General features: G+C 32.7%; 1 protein-coding gene and 1 long non-coding RNA gene across 2 annotated transcripts in view; one reads left to right on the top strand and one right to left on the bottom strand.

Annotated features, from left to right (window-relative positions):
• Positions 1 to 20,193, bottom strand: part of cu (NADP/NADPH phosphatase nocturnin) — a 69,753-nt gene that overhangs the window by 40,784 nt on the left and 8,776 nt on the right. The window lies entirely within an intron of this gene.
• On the top strand, positions 1,407 to 8,162 carry LOC141449018 (uncharacterized). The gene is made up of 4 exons (XR_012455292.1): positions 1,407 to 1,440; positions 6,362 to 6,584; positions 6,708 to 6,776; positions 7,387 to 8,162. It is a non-coding gene; the product is annotated as an uncharacterized lncRNA (long non-coding RNA).

Raw genomic sequence — 20,193 nt, 5'->3', positions numbered from 1 at the left:
AACGAACTGGAATGTGAGCCTATTAAAACTTCAGAAGATAGTAAATGGAATTTTCAAATTAATCTATTCGCCCTTACTCTATAAACATTGGACACATTTTTTTTTTCTTTGGAGTCATAGTCCAAGTCCGAAAATAGGGTACAACATTTCTTAATACCAAAGTCATTTTTTTCGTCTTAAATCATTTCCTTTGCGAACAAACCTTCTAAAGTGGTAATAAAAAAAAATCAACCTTTGAAATCAGTTGCACTCTAGTCGGCTAGATAGCACTGCGGCCAAATGATTCACCATTGAGACAGTAACATTTCAATCTGATATTACTTAATAAACACAATGAATCACACAACGTTAATTTACAATTACAATTAAGAATACAGTTAAGTGGTTTCATAATCCGTGGAAAATTTCTAATGACAAAGTGGAACATTAAGATCGATAAGAAATTTTCGAAATTGTGTTACAGCTCTTTCAATTGATATTGTTTATATTGGTACTTTTTCAAACTTAGTAAATATAACCCTGAACTAAAAAGGAAAAAGAAAGAAAGAAAAAGGTGTTAGATGCGAAGAGGTTGAGGTAGAGACGACATTGAACGAATAAGCAACGTGTAAAAAGATTGATTGATTTATCCCCATTGTGATGTTTAATCATTAGCGATTGTCTCAAGCTGCAATGGATTCATTTACATAATACGCATAAAAACTTGTTTTCTTTCTTAAGTGTCTCAAGTTTCTTTGTCTAGGGCTCTAGGAAATGAGCTGCTCCAACGTCCGACCTCAGAAGACGCCCTTGTCACAAAATAAAACGTGAATCACGTGGAACTTTAAATCCTCTTAAGTAATAATTATAACATAGCATTTGGCAAGTTCTCTTTTTAAAAACATTAATCTATTAACTATAATCTTTCGTAGAATTAAGCGCATTGAACATCTCAGAATCTTAACTCATTGCAACCCAAAAATATTTAATAATAAAAAAAAAAAAATGAGTGTTCTCTTTACAGAATTTCGCTGGCAAAACCCCAACAGTTAACACCAAATTCTATTTTTTAGAATAACATTTAAAAAATTTGGAGAAGTTCATTAGATTTTATTGTGGTAATCATTCTAATCTAATTTTTATTCTTACTAGCAGTGTTATCTGTAACGAGAGAACACTGTTTGGAGACCACAGTTCACAGTGGAAAAGTCTCTGAGTGCCAGTGGTTTGAGCTGTTGACGCACCTTTATTCAGAAAATAAAATAATATAAATAGCCAGGTATTCCACCTCTTATTAGCTAATAATGTACTAACAAATTAATCTTCAATCACATCAAAAAACCGTGGATACGAGAAGAGTGAGGACATCTAGCGGAAACCACAGAAACTAGTAGAATTGTAAGGAAATGGCAGATTTTAATTTCACTAGTATTAAGGCAAATCCCAGCAATTCGTCATCTGGTAAGTGAGGGTTTTAAAAAATATTATTCAGTTTTATGGCAATTTTCCTTAAATTGAAGGCAATTTACTTAGCTTCACATATATATTGAGCTTATCATTTTTCTAAGAAAACTGATATTGGAGATTACACTGATGGAACCTATTGTTAAGTTATCTTTCGTTATTTCTCTATCAATAACAATACTTTTTCAGTAAGGTTTAACATTCCAACAAATACATGTCATAATTGGCGCTCACATTTATACATATCTACGACAAATCTTTATGTGACACACTAGAAAAAAAGCAGCCTAGGTTCTCAGCATATCTCTTAGTAATCGGCCATAGACGTTTACAAGAACTCTGTACAACCACATGGCTTCTTCAGATTTTAAGGTATATTTGTTAAACGGTGCGCCTACAACCTAGTGTATTTATCTGTTGCAAATATTGTTTGACTGAAAAACAGAATGGCTAATAAAACCTCCTTTACGTGGGCTTGACGCGTTTAGTTATACGGATGCGGAATTCAGAAGGGTAGGAGCACCGATTTAGAAATGTCTTTAGAGCATTTCCAGAGTTTTCTAGGCCTCATACTGATAAAAAACCAGAGGAACAATCTACCCACCTTCAAACCAATTCTGTTTTAAGTACGTTTGAAAGAGTTAATTTCATTTACTAAAACTTAAATTTCTTTCTATAAATTGGCATATTAATTTGAAAAATGTTAGTAAAATAATTATATTTTAATTAAATAAGAGAAAGTAAACACAGAGGGAAAAAGAAAAATCTGAAAAATAAAATACACTTGAAAAGGTCAGAATGAAGCATCTCCAAAAAAAAAGGTCTATTTTTAGGATGTCCGTCATTGCCAAATCCATAAAATTTATAAACTATTCAAAAGCAAATGTAGAAGCAATTTTAGTGAATCTGTGCTGACACATTATGTTACATGTCCCTGTATTGAACAGTTAACATTGAACCAAGCTGCATTTGAAACTACTTTGAGGCCAAGGTGATACATCTCTTTCAGTACCCTTTTTTTTTTATTTCAAGATGCGAAGAAAAAAAAAGGCCCAACATCTTATAGAAACTTATTAATATTGCCAGCAGCAAAGTAGATCTACTTCTCTTTGTCATTCTATTAATAGATTGACCTATATACTTTTATCTCTTGCAAGGTTGTTCAAGAAAAATTAATTAAATTTGGCCAGAGAAGAGATTTAATATTTTCCAAATTTCGATTATATCTAAATAGATCTAAATTTTAGTTATCAAGGTTTCAGTTATGAAACAAAAAACAGTGATAATATTAATCAGAATTTATTAACAACAGGAGATGGCACAACAATCGTCTGTAAAATCGAACAGCTTATTTTCATTTTTACTTGTTCTTACTGGTGTAAAAAGAGTATTACAATCAAATTTTCGAACTAGTTATTACCGAAAATATCCATTTTGAGAGAGTTCCAGTGAGTTCAAAAATTGGTTTTTACTAAATGGGAGTTTATGAATAAAATATTAAAAAGCAGAAAATCACAAGAAATTATAACTTCGTAGTTCTGTAGTATTTCGCGTGGGAGCCACCAGTAAGTAGACTCAAATGTTACTTAACAATCAAAATCTTTTATTCAGTAAAACACTCTATTGAATGAATTTTATTTAATAGAGTTTCAATCAAAAATGGCTCCAACGATTTTTGTTTAAACTTTTGTAAGTTGCTCTCATCTTGTTTTGTAACATATATTTAATGTATTTATTATTCGAGGAAATTTTTATTAAGACCACGTCGGGCAGGTTGAGTCCCCTCTGAAATACTATTTTTGTACAAAATATAGGATTGCCAAAATTGATATTCTGAGTGGTTAGCACACTGGACACCCTGCACATACCTCGCGGTTTAGTCCTGCCAGAGTTTCTCTTCCCAGGAGTCACCGGTCCGCTAATGTACATTGTTGCCATTAACGAGAGAACATTGTCCAGAGTACGATAGTACATTGAAAAAAGAAAGAGATGTTGAAGCGTCTTAAATTTAAAAAAAATAAATAAAATTATGCTTTGCAATTAAGTAAATAGTTAAACAAAAACACAAATGATTATGTTGCAGTTTGAACTAAATGAATCACCGTTACGTCAATTGAATAAGTATACATTTGCCACATTTAACCTCAATATCTTTCATCAGATAACAATCACAAAATGAGAACATGTAAACATATTTAAACATTGATTGCCAACTTGAATACTTGCTCCAAACAAGTGTCTTGCACCAAAGCAAACACTTAACCTACCGTGCTCATTTAGAATCAAGATCTATGATTATTTAAATTTCTTCTTAGATTCATATTGTTGATTTTATCAATCAATTAAGATCACTTTATAAAACAATTATTAACACGTAACTAGATAGTCTCAGAATCCAACCAGCTAACATTGATCCTACAAGGTCTCTACCTGCCTTTTGGTATTATTACTGGTATATTTTAGTCAATAATTCACCTTTATTGAATTAATTTTGCACATATTTGGAGTTAGCCACATATATTGGTCTAGTAGTTATGAAGCATGGCTTTGTAAGTTTGAAACTCGCTTATAGCTACTGTTTATTTATTAGAAAAAAGGTTTGCTTCCGCCCCTATTTTGTAGTTGGACTACCTAAAAATATAGTAGGTTACTTTACTATACATCTTAAATATTTAAAATTACTTATTTGCTTATTATTATATTTTATAAAGTTGTAAAGTCTCTTTTTGTAGCATATACCATAGTATAAGTCAGACAAGAATGTCTTAAAACTGAAGGTGTAAGGACTGAGCAGAATCGAGTGAACTGATATCAGAATGTAGTTCTAGCTACCACTTCATCAATGATTGCAACCTACACTATCTTTTAGAAAATATTATGTCGGAAAATATTATGGTAATCAAGTACCTGCGCTTCACGAGGAGCAGATTTAATGTTAGTTTAAGTATTAAAATAGAAAGAGCTTATAAACTTATATTCGTATATACAATATAAACGTTTTTATTAATGATTGTAACAAAAGATTTGTATAAAAAGCAAATGAAATCCCAACATTGATATTAATTGATAAAAATGTTTAACAAAAACACAATTAACAGTAAAATATGTTAAGAAACATTCAGAAGTGGTAAATTTAACTTTTGTCTCTGATCTGCAAATTTATACATCTAAAGCAAAAATAGGTTAAAAGATTCTGCTAACAAATTTTTTCAGAGAACTATATTATATCCTCATAGGATTAGGCGGGTTAAAGTACACAATTAATCTAAATCAAAATAAAATTAACAAAACCCTTCTGAGAGAGTGTTTACACATTAAGTGAATAAAGTGCTGAATTGTAGAATTCTGAAACAAAAAGATTGTTAATAATAGAGGAAACCAATCTCAGGATGATTGAGAAGCACAGATTTGGCTAACTAAAAACAAAAATGAAAATTAACAAGTGCGGAAAAAGGAATAGAAAAAAAAAGACCGAAAAGGAGTCAAAAAAGAGTATCGTTGGATCTGGGACACACAATGGATCTCAACATACTCGTACAGTAGGAGAACAATAGCAACATTATATAAGGCGTGAAGATTAGGCCCTAAATTTAGGGTCGGCAAATTATCGAGCCCAGCAAAAAAGATAAGAATGTCTAAAGAATAGTAGATGCAAGAAACGATATTATATGATATTTTAAAGGAGGATACTGTGGTTAAGGAGGTTGGATTATGAACCAAGATTTAAGTTGGAATGTACAAACATCTGGAGAGAACAACTCTAATTTCCCTTACGATTCCCAAAGTGGGATTCTCTCCCAACTTTGAATTTCAAAAATATCTTAATAATTTGTAACAATTAGGACCTGTCATTCCCGAAATACGCTTTGGAGGGAGGCTTTCAAACGGAACTCAAATCAACATCAAATTTTCACGTTAAAATTATTTAAATAACAGTTACAAACTGGAGTGCAATGCAAGTGTATCTAGTTTGAACAAAATTGTTCTCATTTCCAGGAAAATCTGAGGAAATCCGGATGAGAGATTGGATTCTGATGAGTGGGACCAAATTGAATTAGAAAGTTCATTGCTCCTAACTACTGCTTCAGCTCCTTGCGATTTTCAGTTTACACACACACACACACGCACCACACCTGGAGACCAGTTTCTAAAAACCACTTTTTTTCAAATTCAGGGAACATCAAAACGAATATTTACGGAGAAACTTTAATTTACAAAATTTCCTAGTCAATTTCAAAGAATATAACAAGTGCAAGTTTATATCCAAACTGAATCTACGAGTGTAATAATCAAATTCGCAATTACTCTGTTGTAGTCTAATCAATACATTAATGAGAACAAATAAACAAAATATGACCTAAATTACAAATAATTAAAACATCATATTTATTATCAGCATTGCAAGTGGATAACTTTTATAACCTTTCAATATCAAAAGACACCCAGGGGGGTCGGTCGGTCGACTAAATAAATTAGTCCATCCACTTAATTTTGATTGCGTAACTCTTGCACCAGTTAGGGGCTCCGACATTCCTAGTATCCACGATTCGGTAAGTTACGACAGTATATGGTGTGCATCTTGACATTTCAATTTTTAAATAAAATGGATGTCATCTTTTTCTGGAAAAATCTGTTGTTCAAAGTAATATTTTAGGCTAACAATTTGCTATAAACATAAACATCTGACAATGTTCCTTGATACTACAAACTGGCAGGACAGTATTGTATTGAAAAACCGTTCCAGACTGAGGTTTCACTTAATGACTCCACAAAAAATATTAAAAAGGCTAAAGATATATTTCTTTCAATGCGTTTCAATATGTTTAGGCAGCGCACAAAATACTTTTATTTAAAGCCTACAACTTATTTTTTCTTTTATGTTGATTTCATAATTAATCCAAATTGGAATTAATTCCAGAGATATCAAATTCCCAATTCTACTCTACTACCAGAAGCGCCAACAGCACCGTAGTGCGTGGTCCGTAGTGACAGATCATTGTCAAAGGTCAACAGTTTCCTAAGAAGGTTCCTGGCACCAATGACAGGCTCATGTTTACGAGCCTTACATTCAAGAATTAAATAACTACCCAACCGAAACACCAGTAAAATGTATTTATCTTTCTACGACTTTTCATTTTAAGGTATTCTATTCACAGAAGCATAAAACAAACAGAACATGCATTAAACATGTATTAGTATTCAGAACATTTCCATTTAATAATTAATTATGAAAATTTACTAAGATACCATATTTCCTCTCACAGGTCGATAAAAAAACAAGTCTAAACTTGAATTATAGAACGGGACTTGGCGAGAATCCTGATATTCAAAGTGTATGTACCGTTATTATGCAGACTATTTCACTCATCAGTGAATAATAGCTTAAATTATTTTCATATAACATTAAATTAAACAATTTCTAATTATGAATATTCAAAAGAGTTTTTGTAACAATGAATATTAACTAATTACTGACCATAATTTGTTGTGCATCAATGACTGCACTGCATTATTTTCTTTTAAAAGTGAAATACAATTACATCACAATGAGCAATTGTAACATCATGATGCAGTTAAAAGCTTGAAAAAATTCAATAAATAAGAGGAATACTGCAATATTTATAATATTGATTGTACATGGAATTAGGTATTTTGAGATCCATGAGTCCGAAAAATGGATTGTAGAAATGTGGTCAATGTGTTGGAACTAAATATCTCAAAAAAAAAAATCAATGATTGCTCCTCCGACGAAATCCGATCTTAGAAGCAATTCAACGCAAACTCATACATTTTTTCGAAAATGAATCCTAGATTATTACTCACAGTAATAATTACAAGGAATAAAATTTACAACATTAAAAAATATTCGAATCAACTATTTCGTATGTATAGCATAAACATTTTACTTTGATTAATTGAAACCCCTATTTAATTTTATTTCAGGTAATCTCTAATACAAAATCACCGATATAATTAATCCAACTATCTGTGCACTACCATCATTAGATACTTTATCTGAGAAACTACATGCCTTGGTGAATAATAAGACTTGCAGTGGCACTACCAATAATCCATCACTACTATCAGATAACATCTGCAAATGTAAATTTTTTGCCAATGATATTAGAAATTAATTATCGGCAATCAAAGTTGAAAACCACTGTGTTTGGCTCGAAGTAGTTTTTTTTGCTTTAAGGAAACTGCACTAATTTAAATCTGCAGAGAACTATCCATATTTTTATTTAGAGAAATAGAATGTATGAATATACTGTAATGTAGATTAGAACACGTGTTTTTACCAAAACTAAATAGTCGCTGGAGAAAAATATTGTGAAATTTGATCCCTAAAAAATATAAAAAACCTCCAAGACGGTTGAAACGCAGGTGGCCTCGAGATCTTCTTCTCAATGAAGTGAGTGCCAGTGTTTAATAGTGAATTATTCCTCTTTGAGAGTTTTTCTAATGGTTAAAAACTCATGTTACTCATGTTTATACTATGTATCATCTTGTATCGGCTTCACTTATTGCAGAAATACACTGCAGTTGTGAAAATAAAGTAAAAAAAATCAAAAAATAAATAAATAATAATAGAATTTTTTCTGTTTTACATGGAATTTTTATATAAAGGCAATTATTTTATTAGAGGCAATAACATCATAAATTTTATAAAATTTAAATTAGAGTTTTAAAGAAACTGAACTTATTCTTAAGACGCTCTGCATTAGGATACAAAATTTCGGGAGATGGTTATGCTGGAAGAAAGTCATGCGTGACCTATGATGTTGTTTTTGCTTTTTAGAATCTCGGTCACGCAAAGTAGAAAAGGAAGTTTCACTGAGTACTCGATACTGGCACCGCTAGGCACCTAACTTTTAAGAATATTCGATTTCAGCGGAAAACACAACACAGCTGTTATGTATGTAAATAGTAACTGGAATCGATGAATTACAAAAGGAACGTTCATTGATAAAATTAAAATTCTTCTTTAACAGACTTACTGATATCATCATGATTTCCACCGGTTTAAAACAAAGCTATATGTCTCAATTTTGGTAAAGAATGGTGCACCAATTTAAACACTTCTTTTGCAATCGCCATTAACTTGCAATGTAAAACAGAAAATCTACTGCAGTATGCAAGAAGTGTCTTCTTCTTAAGATGAAACCAGGAGAAGTGCTTTTTCCGAGTGTCGCTTCAAACTACGAGTTTGTATGACCAACCATAGACAATACCTAAAAAATGACACACTTCATTGGCTAATTCCGGGTTGAACTACTTGGTTTTAACAAGCAAACCAGGCAAACTGTAGCTCATTATCTCAGGCCAGAGATGGGCACTGATTAAAAATACCATATAATCAAAAATTAGTTGATTAATTAAACTAATTAAACTAAAATTTGATCAAAATTTAATCGTAAATCAAACTAATTTAATCAAAATAGAAAGTTATCATTAAATCTGAGAATTTAATTGAACTTTAATTTTAATCACCGAATTAATTTAATTTCCATCGTTATCAAATTGATTTAATCATTCACTATATTATTTTTCAACTAACGGTTCAAACCACGTTTTGGCGAGACCATCTTTCTAAGTGTCTCTTTTTTTCAGACTTGCACTTCACAAGCATACGATTCATTAAACCAAGATAGGTCCACCCTTACATTCACCATGTTGGTGACTCACTAGACCTACATAGGACCATTTTACATTCATTTTACGAGGGATTAAATAAAAGATTTAAAAAAATAAGGTAAAGGTACTGAAGCACCATTGTTAATACCGCTTTGACCTGCCATGAATCGTTTTCATTGGACGGGGCGTGATCACACTACGGGTGGGCATGACCCGCCCACAGTCTGCAAACCGTAGTACATTGTGATTGGCCAATACTTTGAACCTAATAATTTCAATGAAAAAATTAATTTAATTTTTTTTTCCCCACGTTTCTCCCATAGGTATTTGATAAACTTTCGAATTAAACAAGAAACAAAATTTCCCTTTAAAAAGTACGATAAACAATATTTCTTTTGGGATAATATTTCATGTTTTACACAATTATTGTTAACAGAAACCAAAAACGTAAGAATTTTTGTTGTTTAATCGTGAAATAGGTAAAAAGTGGAATGGGCATATTGTAAACTTGTAAGCCGCCATTAAATGGGCTGTAAGTTTACTTTATACTCCAACCAGTAAAGACCTCTAGTGGCAATTTCTGAAAACATAAATACAGTGCCTACATTCACATTTAATCATTTTGATGACTCACTAGACTTATTCCTCATTTAACGGTGTTTTCCGAGAGCTGGTAACACTTATACTGGTAACACAAGTTCAAAGTATTACTTGTTACTACTCCAGTAAACTATTTATTATGGCTATTTGTTTTACAGGTTTCAATGACGAAAATCCTGTTGATCATGGTGCCCCCACCAAACAATTGTTCCAGCGATACGTCGATAGAGACGTCATCAGCACTTATTCCAAAGACCGGATTGCGATAATCCTCAACCAATCTCCTCAACAATATATTGAGATGTAGACAAGGGGAGTCAACCTCACAATTTGGAGAGGGTCTTTGGAGAAAGGAACAGTAGTTAGAGAGAAGATATTGCAAAAGTTTTTTCCAATTCTCCAAGCAATTATTGGCACTCGTATTGGTAGAATAAACGTGCCAAGTTTCAGAAATGTGATTTATTGATGGTGATGAGACACCAACTAGGCAGAATGAAAGAGCATTGGCCCGATCCTGGTTTAACCAATCGCAAAGTTGTGGTTATAAAAATTAATCATTTAAATTAAGATTGAAATTAAATTATTGGAATTTAGTTGATTCCCAGGACTATTGTGGAAGTTAAAGAGTGCTCTTCCATCAACTTATTACTTGATTATACTATCATTTCTTACCGACCGCTTCTTTAAAATAAGTTGTGGATCTGCCTCTTCCGACTACTCTCTGGCACGGGCTGGTGTACCTCAAGGAAGTATTCTCGGACCGCTTCTCTATACTGTGTACACATCTGACCTACCAACTGACTCAAACACACTGCTCTGCACTTAAGCTGACGATACTGCTATTCTCTCTTCTAACTCAGACGCCACTACAGCCTCCTCTCATCTACAATATCATCTAAACAAACTAGAACCCTGGGCCAAAAAGTGGAGAGTCAAATTCAATACTCAAAAGTGCGAACAGATAACTTTTACTCTGCGTCGTAATTCTTGTCCCACTTTAAATTTTAACTCAATTCCTCTTCCTTCTGCTAATTTAGTTCGCTACCTTGGGATGTACATCGACAAAAGACTAACGTGGAATCCGCACACTAAACTGAAAAGACTAGAACTCAACCGACGAAACAAATTACTGTTACGTCTAATTGGCAGACAATCCAAACTACCACTGGAACATAAACGACTAATATACAACGGTGTACTTAAACCGATCTGGACTTACGGACTTGAGCTGTGGGGTTCAACCAAACATTCCAATTCACAAAGAATACAGTCCTTCCAATCAAAAATTCTCCGACAGATTACAAATTCTCCATTTTATGTGTCTAACTCCACTCTCCATAACGATCTCAAAATCTCATATATAACTGACGAATCTAAATCTAAGTATAGAAAATTCTTTGACTCTCTTTCATTCTGTACCAATCCTCTTGTTCTAAATCTCGCCTCCACAACGATTCCAGATCGTCCTCCACGACGATTGAAACGCTGTTGGCCTCGTGACAACCTCCAGTAAAGTAAGAAACTCCTGCGAGCGTGTTGCCGGTGGGCAGCTTCTCTCCTCATGTTGATCCAACAATCAGGAAGACTTCCTTTATCGTATTCACTTATTACGAATTCTATTCTTTGTAGATTGTGAATAGCAAATAAATTTAAAAAAAAGAAAAAAAAAGAGAAAAGTTGATTAAACTTTTGCCAATTTCTGTCTTAGGCTCATATTGTACCTCACAAACGCCTAAAATGTATTTACTGACTCATTAGCAATGCAATAAGTTTTTTTTAGTTTAAGTTATGGATGGCTTTACAATCACTCACCAAACAAACCTATCCTAGCAGGCAATCCTCACAATTATTAAGGAGACGTCTTCATTATTACCTAATTGCTGCCTACCATCTCAATTATTTTTTAATAGTAAATTAACAGCAACTTTTAATAACTATACATACAGAAGATTTTATTGTCTTGAGCTGTTACATGTTTATTAAATTGTACCTACTACGAATCTATCTTAGAGGTCGTCAAATCAAAAGTTTTATCTCTTAACACAAAGTGTGTTATAAAATAATGTTCACAATATCTGTCTTCCCCCTCATTACCTTAAATGCAACTTAGTTTAATCGATAAAGTCCTTCAGAAATAATTATAACCGTTCACTTATAAATCTCTGGGTCAACAACTGCTTGTCTGAATTATTACTATAAATATTGCACATTCACCAAGTAAGTATTGTAAATTTAATTAGGTTTGATTATTTACTTTTTTTTTAAAAAAAATATTTTTTGATTCATCAAGTATCTAGATATTTCATATGGTAATAATAATAATAATAATCTTCTACGTATATTATTTCTCAACAGATCTTAGCAGATGAGTGTCGTTGGATTGGATTTTATATCTACACTTTTGGTTCAATTTTAGATCTATCCTTTTAATTTGAATTGGAATATAGTTTTATTAAATAATCAGCTTGGACGAACCGCTTATTTATTTGCTCAGCTACCGGTATTTTCTAATTAATAATAATAATTGAATAGAAATCAAAACATAAACATGACCTTGGAAATCAAAATCATATCCCTATTCTAATCGAGATTTTCTTCTAATAATATTTTTTGTAGAATACCGCGAAACAGAAAACACCTAGAGTAATAGCTGGTTTTAATTTATTACTAGACCACCAAATCTTAGCTGGCCATAATCTAATCCTAAGCAATCAAATCTAAGCTGGTTCCAGTAAGAATGTTTTCAGGATACAAAGAAGAATAAACATTCTGCAATGTAAATTATACAATAAATATTTGGGAACATGAGCATAATCAGTCAACGGATAGGATAACCTTCCAGGTTTGAAGATTTCTTGATTTGGAAGGGGTGCTATAGGGTGTCTATGTTGGTTGCAGTACGCTGTGCCCACAAATATGTATAATATAATATATAATATGAGAGAGGGAGAGTATTATGCAAAAAATATTATATGATAAAAAAAAACCACTTACATTATACACATAAGTGTTTGTTCTTTTGTTCATAAGTTAAGTTGAGGAAACTTTATAATAGATAGATCTGGTTTTATAATAAAAATAGATTTGACCTTCACAACTTAAAAAAGATAAATAAAAGTTAATAAAATAACAACTTATAACGGAGAATGCCGTCTTATCTAAATGAAAGGCTTGCTGGAAGTAGATTTATTTGTATTTAGGGAGTGGCTACAATCTATATCCACTACCTCTAGCCTTGAACCTTTAGTGGCTGACGGGTCTTTGTACTTGGAAAAGTCATCTTTTAAAGGATAAGAACTGCAAAATGAAAATAGAGGATGGGTATGATGGTCGTTCAAATCTGCCAATGAGGTAAAAATATAAGGATCAATTCTGATTTAATTGCAAGGCCTCTCAAGGAAAGAAATAATGAACACTCACCTTGAGAGATAGGCGATACCACGTTTGCCATAAAATACAGTCGTTACTGGTAGTAATTCTTAGCTGAGCCGGTCTTTGTTTCCTTAAAAGACCAAGCAGCGATTTGCTCAACGTCGTACTGCCAAGCAGATATATTAAAGAAGCTTTTCACGGCCTTCGAAGAAATCCTTGAAACGTTGCTAGCCGTCAATACTCCTGCAGCAAAGAGTAAATTTCCGTGAGAACGATTGTTGAATGCCGCAATCCATGAGATCTCGCTGCCAACCTGTAGCTCCTTCATTTCTTTGAAAATAGCCGACACAGCCAACTTATGCGCAGTCCACTGTGGAACGGCAGCGATTTCTGTACTAGCATTTATTAAAAAATCTTTTTCTCAGCAACATTCTCAAATGCTATGCTACGATGAGTGCAGCACATTTGCCTATGAAATCTAAGATAGCGGAATAATAAATTATTATTTCATCAAACCCCAATCGGCATGTGAGGCTAGACTTTTCTAGGATACTGTGATAATTACAATTAAGTTGCCAACTCAGAGCAAAGGGAAACGATTTTTTTTTTAAAACTGTTGTGAATAAGCAATTCACCTAATGGAAAAATTTCTGTTAAATCGAAACTTTTACTGAGTCACTTTTTTAATTCTCAGAAAGTGAAGGAACTGCCGCATGCAGGGTTATGTTTAATATCAAACTAACCCTTCCTTGAGGAAACAATAATTGACATACCGTTCGGGTATTCAGCTTCTACTTGATAAGTTTCCATTTAGAAACCGAAAGTAAATTTTCAGAAACATGCCTGATAGGTTTTATCCATAGCGCAGTCTCACCAAAATAGGCAGAGAACGTCTCCAAGTGTTTATAATAGAATACTCAAGTAAATTCTTCACTTCTGTCAATGAATTTTGGCGTAAACTTTCTTATATTGCACTTAAGAGAAACAGGTAAGAGGTTAAAATCTCTGAGATTTTTTAAAACTGGGTCACAAAATTTTGTTTTATCCCATAGTATGATCGTAGGGAAAGGAAGAAGCTCCTTCAGGAATGTGTTTTTCTAATATAATCTAACTTTCGAGCTTTACCCATCCAAGATCTCACGGATTGCGGCATTCAACAATCGTTCTCACGGAAATTTACTCTTTGCTGCAGGAGTATTGACGGCTAGCAACGTTTCAAGGTTTTCTTTGAAGGCCGTGAAAAGCTACTTTAATGTATATGCTTGGCAGTGCGACGTTGAGCAAATCGCTGCTTGGTCTTTTAAGGAAACAAAGACCGGTTCAGCTAAGAATTATTACCAGAAAGACGGTACTCGGTCAAAGATTTCAAAAGATTTGTTTGGCTGGTGAAACCAGTTTAATTAGAAGCAGGTTATACCATTTTAATCCAACCTGAAGAATACAATAGCCAAATTTAAGATAACTACTCAACGTTTAGCTGTCATAAATTTAAATAAAAGAGATGACGGATAATTGTTTATTTTATTTTACTAATTTAAGCAGAAACTTGACTAATTTTAAGTCAACAGTAGGCTTATTGCTGGAGTTGAAGTTCCTATAGAATTGCTTAACATCAATATGCAGAATATATCTCCTTTAACTTTTTGTTTAAATCAAATTTTCCTGTAAAAAATGTTTCCAAAAAAACTGGACAGCGAGCCCATTTTTATTGTTCACCTAAATACAGATCTGATTTTCCAAAAGAGGAAGAAAATTATTTTCACATGTTATTCTTGTGTGTGTGTGTGTTTGTCAGCCACAAATTGAAGAAATAAAAAATCCGCAGAAGTTCTGATTTGTTATTCGGTTTAGAGGTGATAGCAGGCGTGGCTATAGGCTTTTGTTAAATGCATTACTTTTTGGAATCCCTTAACAAAATCTTACAATCAGCTACTTCTCTCCCAAAAATCCATGGCTTAGACTGAGGCGGAAGTGTCCCTCATTATTTAAAATTTTAAGATTATTCAAAACTAACTTGATTTGAACTTCTTCCTTACAATAACTACTTCTTATCGAATTAAGAGAATGTAGAACCGAAACTTAATATAAAATTTGTTCCTTTTCAATGATTTTTCTAATTGAAGATATCCTATTCAAACATATACACACTCAAACATAAAAACCCTTTCTAAAAATACCTTTTTCTTTACCTAATGGGCCCCAAAACATCATTTCCGATGTAAAGCTAATAAGATTTAGAAAAACTGCAACTCGCAAGAGGAAGTAAAAAAGATTGGCCAGGCTTCAGCACACGGTAATATTATTTGAATGATATATTCACAGTTTATTCATAGAAATACCAAACTGACACAAGGAACTATTCTACTAATGTTAAATCACCACCTGGTTTTGTACCAGTGAAAGTTGTAGGTAAGTGCCCAGCACATATCACATAGAATTAAATAAATTTTTTTGGGGATTCAATGTGTTAATTTTATTTTATACACAAATATCATTATAACCAAATTTTGTGGACAGCTAAATTGTATTTTTTTAAAAAAAATATTCACTAAATTTAAAATAATACGTACTAACAGTATATTCAATACAATTTTGCTCTTTAAAGGTAAATTATAAGTTTTTAAATAATTTAAATGTATGAAACGAAATCCAAAGAAAAGTAGAATAAACAACGAAAAAATTAAATACGTACCGTGTAATGAAGACAACTGTGACAGCATGATTCGTAGTGGACGTAGAATAAACTTGAAAAACAAAAAGGAACACGAAACTTCGTGTGGGCCTCGTTTCTTGTCAAACTATTAATCTATTTATCTGTTCCATCCATTGAAAGAAAATAAAAAGAACAGAATAGAAAAAAAAACAGTTAAATCAACTTTTTTGCTTGCTCTGCAATACTTCTTAGAAAGAAAAATAAAGTATATCTTTCTGTTTCACTTGTAGTCCTTAGAAAAATCCTTTCTCAATTACACAGTCAATCTGTTAACTTTGAAATCCCCTCCAAGAATCACCGTGGTGGTTGCAGTGGCTAGAGCTAGTTTGTCTTGAACACGAACAAGAAGACAAAGAGTATCCACTGTGACGCTGGCTCTTAATAAAGTGGAAGTGACTCTCACTCGGCGCGCTACTGGTCTCTAAGTACACGAAAACACTGACCTAACGAGCCGACGACCTAACTGACAACAAGTCGAACAGCTGGCTTGCTACTCACCAGCGAAGCGAGTAACTGGTGAGGGGGGAGGTGCTTAAACACAATCTCTTCTTCATCCAACTTAAAAGACAGTTATCTCTGAGAAGAGACAAACTTATAGAATCTAAGAGATTCTCTTACTCTTGGAAAGAAGAAAAACGAGATCAATCTTCTAAAAAAAATGACTTTTTAAAGATGTTTTAGTTTGATTAAATTTAGTTGGTGATAATTGGAAGGAAGAAACGAACTGATTATCACCTGCTTTGACCAATTCTATAAAAGGTATTTATTTGATAACGGTGAAGGGAGCTCTATATTTGGACTTAGTTGCGACTAAGAACAAAGAAGGAAAACTAATGTTTTATGAAGGTCAAAAAGTAAAATGAAATGAACCTGCTATAGAGAAATATGCAGTTTTCTTTTTATTTCATTTTAAATTTATTGATTTACTGTAAGCCAGCTAAATGTTATATCACGCATTGTATGATTCCTTCAACCCTACTACTTTAAGAGTGACATTTTCAAGTTAAACTAATAAAACGACTACTAAAACTACGACAAGAATATTGGCCAAACTAAAGAAACACAGTCCAAAGCAAACTAAATTGTTTGGAACTAACTTCCGTACGTGATTTCAGCCTCGCAGACGCATCTGACAATGACAGGCCAGTAATGTCCTACTGTACCACTTCAACTTATGCTCCCGCTAAGTCCTATTCCAGCAGCAAAGTAAGCAAACCATCAAATGTCTCACTTCTAGAAAGATTATCCGGATACATCTTTAAAATAGTAAAACAACTTCTACTTACTGCGACTGACTTACTTCCCTACTTTCTGGTACCTTTCTTTCATCAAAATGATATTTATAAGCTACTCTCTGTTCAAAACAAAAGTTTTATATAACTGTTATTTGAGCGATTAAAAACAATAGTTGGCGGACCAACATCTTGTACAAGAACGCCAATTGGGCTTCAAACGAGGGCATGCAACGAAAGTGTCACAGAGTTGTAGATAAAATGCCAAAAGCTTCGATAGGAAAGAATTTTGCATGAAGATGTAGAGAGAGTTGATCTTTGCAAGAATTGGCACCAAGGAAAATTAGTAAGATGAAAAACATAGCCTACTACCTCAAGGAAGAAGTGCACTAAATCCTCTCTCACAGCAGACAATTACCCTACACTCCTTGCAAATGATCAGACTACATACCACTCCTTCCTGACACTCTTTAGACAATCTACAACACTTAGACACACTTACCACCTGGACTAAAATCTTACAAAAAAAAAAATTCAACGGTTAAGACTGAAAACGATCAGTAATTTTCCTTCATCAAAAATTGACAATCTTCAAGACAATACCCAGTATGACCTACCTTTGGGGAAAAGCAAAAAAATTAAATTTAAGCTCGACTACAGGCGATCTAGTCGCTTATATGTACTGAGGCATTTGACAGACCCACCATTCTGTGATGTATCAAGTCTGATTTTATAAACAGACTTACAGATACGGTATGTACAGACGGAAATAATAGACTGTCAGACGTTTTCATAACCGATTAACTGAGAGCGACGACTGGATCCCACCCCAACACTTACCAGACCACACTACCTGACAATCCAGTTCGCAAGCTAAGAAGAACCTGGTTAGGGAATTTAAAAAATCAACTCTAAATCGGATACGCAAATGACAAATTAAATGCTGTCGCGGAAATGTAATAAAAATTAAATTATTTTTTAAGTAATTACATAGATAATAAAAACAGGTCCACTAACAAGTAATGAACAAAATAGTTTTAATTTTGTTTTAAATAAGGAACTAGACTTGAACTAATAGTAAGACCAAGTTAAGGAAACCATTATTACAATAATTCAATGATTAAATAAATAGTTTAATGAATTTATAAACAACATAATGTTTAGTGAAATAATACTTTTTTCTCCGCCACAACCATATCACGCTTTTACACGCTTTTACTTTCTTTCCATCAATATAATGAAAGTATATTTATTAAATATTAAACATATATATTAACTACGTCATTGAAACAATAATTAAGGAACGTAAATCAGCTTCCAATGTTACTTTGTATGTTACAAAAAAAAAATTAAAATATAAAATAACACATATGTATTATGTGTTGTATATTAACGAAGACTACAGTTTGAAAATGTTTTACTTAATTTTTATGCACACAAAATTAATTTACATTGCAAATAATTCTTCTTGAAACAGTTCCGACATGCGATTTCTACATATTTAAACTGAGTTCATCGTACAATTAAAACCAAATGCTGCAGGAAAATCATTGAGGGATACATCCATTAAGAGAAAAATGAACTCTGAAGGAGTTCTTTAGACACTTACATCCCGGTCAAATTCTCAGAACGAATGTGAAAGCCATGGATAATATTTAATAAATCAAAGTGGATAAAAATGGATAAATGGATAAAATGCTAGCTTCTAAAGCTATGTTTGTCCTGTGTAAAATCTAAGCGGAAAATTTCCTGGTCCAGGGTACTAATCCTGCTGCATTCAAACTGCTTTTAGTAGTGATAGTAGTGATAAACTTTTTTTTAAAAAAAAAAATAGAGTGTAAATGGCGACCAACGTGTGAAGTTGAGGAGACTTGGAAAGCAAACAAGCCAGCCGTAACCACAAGTATTCATTAACTTACTGCAGAAAAGGGAGAGTATACAAAGACATCTTGAGCCACCATTTTCGAACTAAAAGAAGGAAATATAAGAAAAGAAGCAGCAGAATATTGCCGACTGTATATATATCCTAACGTTACGTTCAGTATAGTTCCATTAACAATATAATTCTAAAGAACACGGCAGCAATCCCGAGTTGGAGGAAATTCGATTGTGCAGAAGTGCCAAAATTACTGAAGAGAATTTGGAAATTTTTGCGTAACCGGCTGCGGATTTGCATTTAACTTTATACGCTGTAAATCCACCAGGTAAATTGCCCTTACATTTATTTGAAACACTTGTCCAGAAAAATTGATTTTAAATGAATTTTGGAAACGGTTTATATACTTGAAAATATCGAAGCTTTATGGTTACTCTGCTAGTTAGTGAGTGGTAGATAATATAAATTTTTATCACAAGCGCTAGTAATTTACCACCATTTAGATGATCAAACGACTCTGGTTAAATTCATTATAAGCAGACTATTTTTTAAATAGAAGATTTAAATGAGTTTTAAATCCAGATTTTTCGAACCTCAAAACAAGTATTCAGTGAAAACTCTAAATAGAAAATACGCACAATTGCAATATTTCCTTCCTGTCAGGTACAACAGAAAATGGCAAGCCTTAGTGTATTTAATTATCACCGCTTTAACCTAAAGAAAAACTTGAATATGTATTTTGAAAAATAATTAAATTTTATACAGATTCTTCAATTACAAAAGTAATTATGAAAGAATAAGAGAGATAAATGTATTTCGCACGATATAACTTTTTATTGTGTTTAAAAATATAACCGGTGTTTTTGGATAAAAAAAATAAAAACAAAAGCTTTAGTTAATTTAATATTTAAGCAAGGTCATCAGTATATTTAGAAGTAACCTTAACATTCACCCTAACAGAGGTTTGCATTTAATAGGTAAAACCAAAAATAGAGAACTTCAATTGGCTTAATTTTATGTTATCTTTTATTAATTAATCAATAAATGTTACTTTCCATCCCACGTAAAGGCAAAAACGTAAATCTGAAACTTGCGTTTTGCAATAAAATCTGACAGTCTCAACAAGCAGTTATAATCTGATAGTCTCAACAAACATTTGTAATCTGATAGTCTCAACAAACATTTGTAATCTGATAGTCTCAACAAACATTTGTAAACTGACAGTCTCAACAAGCTCTTATAAATATATACTCTCCATGAAACCATCAAAACACATCAAGCTGAAACCATCAACAGTACATGCGGCAGAAATGTTTTCAAAC

This window comes from Rhodnius prolixus, unplaced genomic scaffold (genome assembly GCF_049639745.1).
Source record: "Rhodnius prolixus isolate KJV_2025 unplaced genomic scaffold, Rpr scaffold_2, whole genome shotgun sequence".
Lineage (NCBI taxonomy): Eukaryota > Metazoa > Arthropoda > Insecta > Hemiptera > Reduviidae > Rhodnius > Rhodnius prolixus.
The sequence above is the reverse complement of the archived record's forward strand: the minus strand, read 5'-3'. Positions and strand labels throughout refer to the sequence as shown.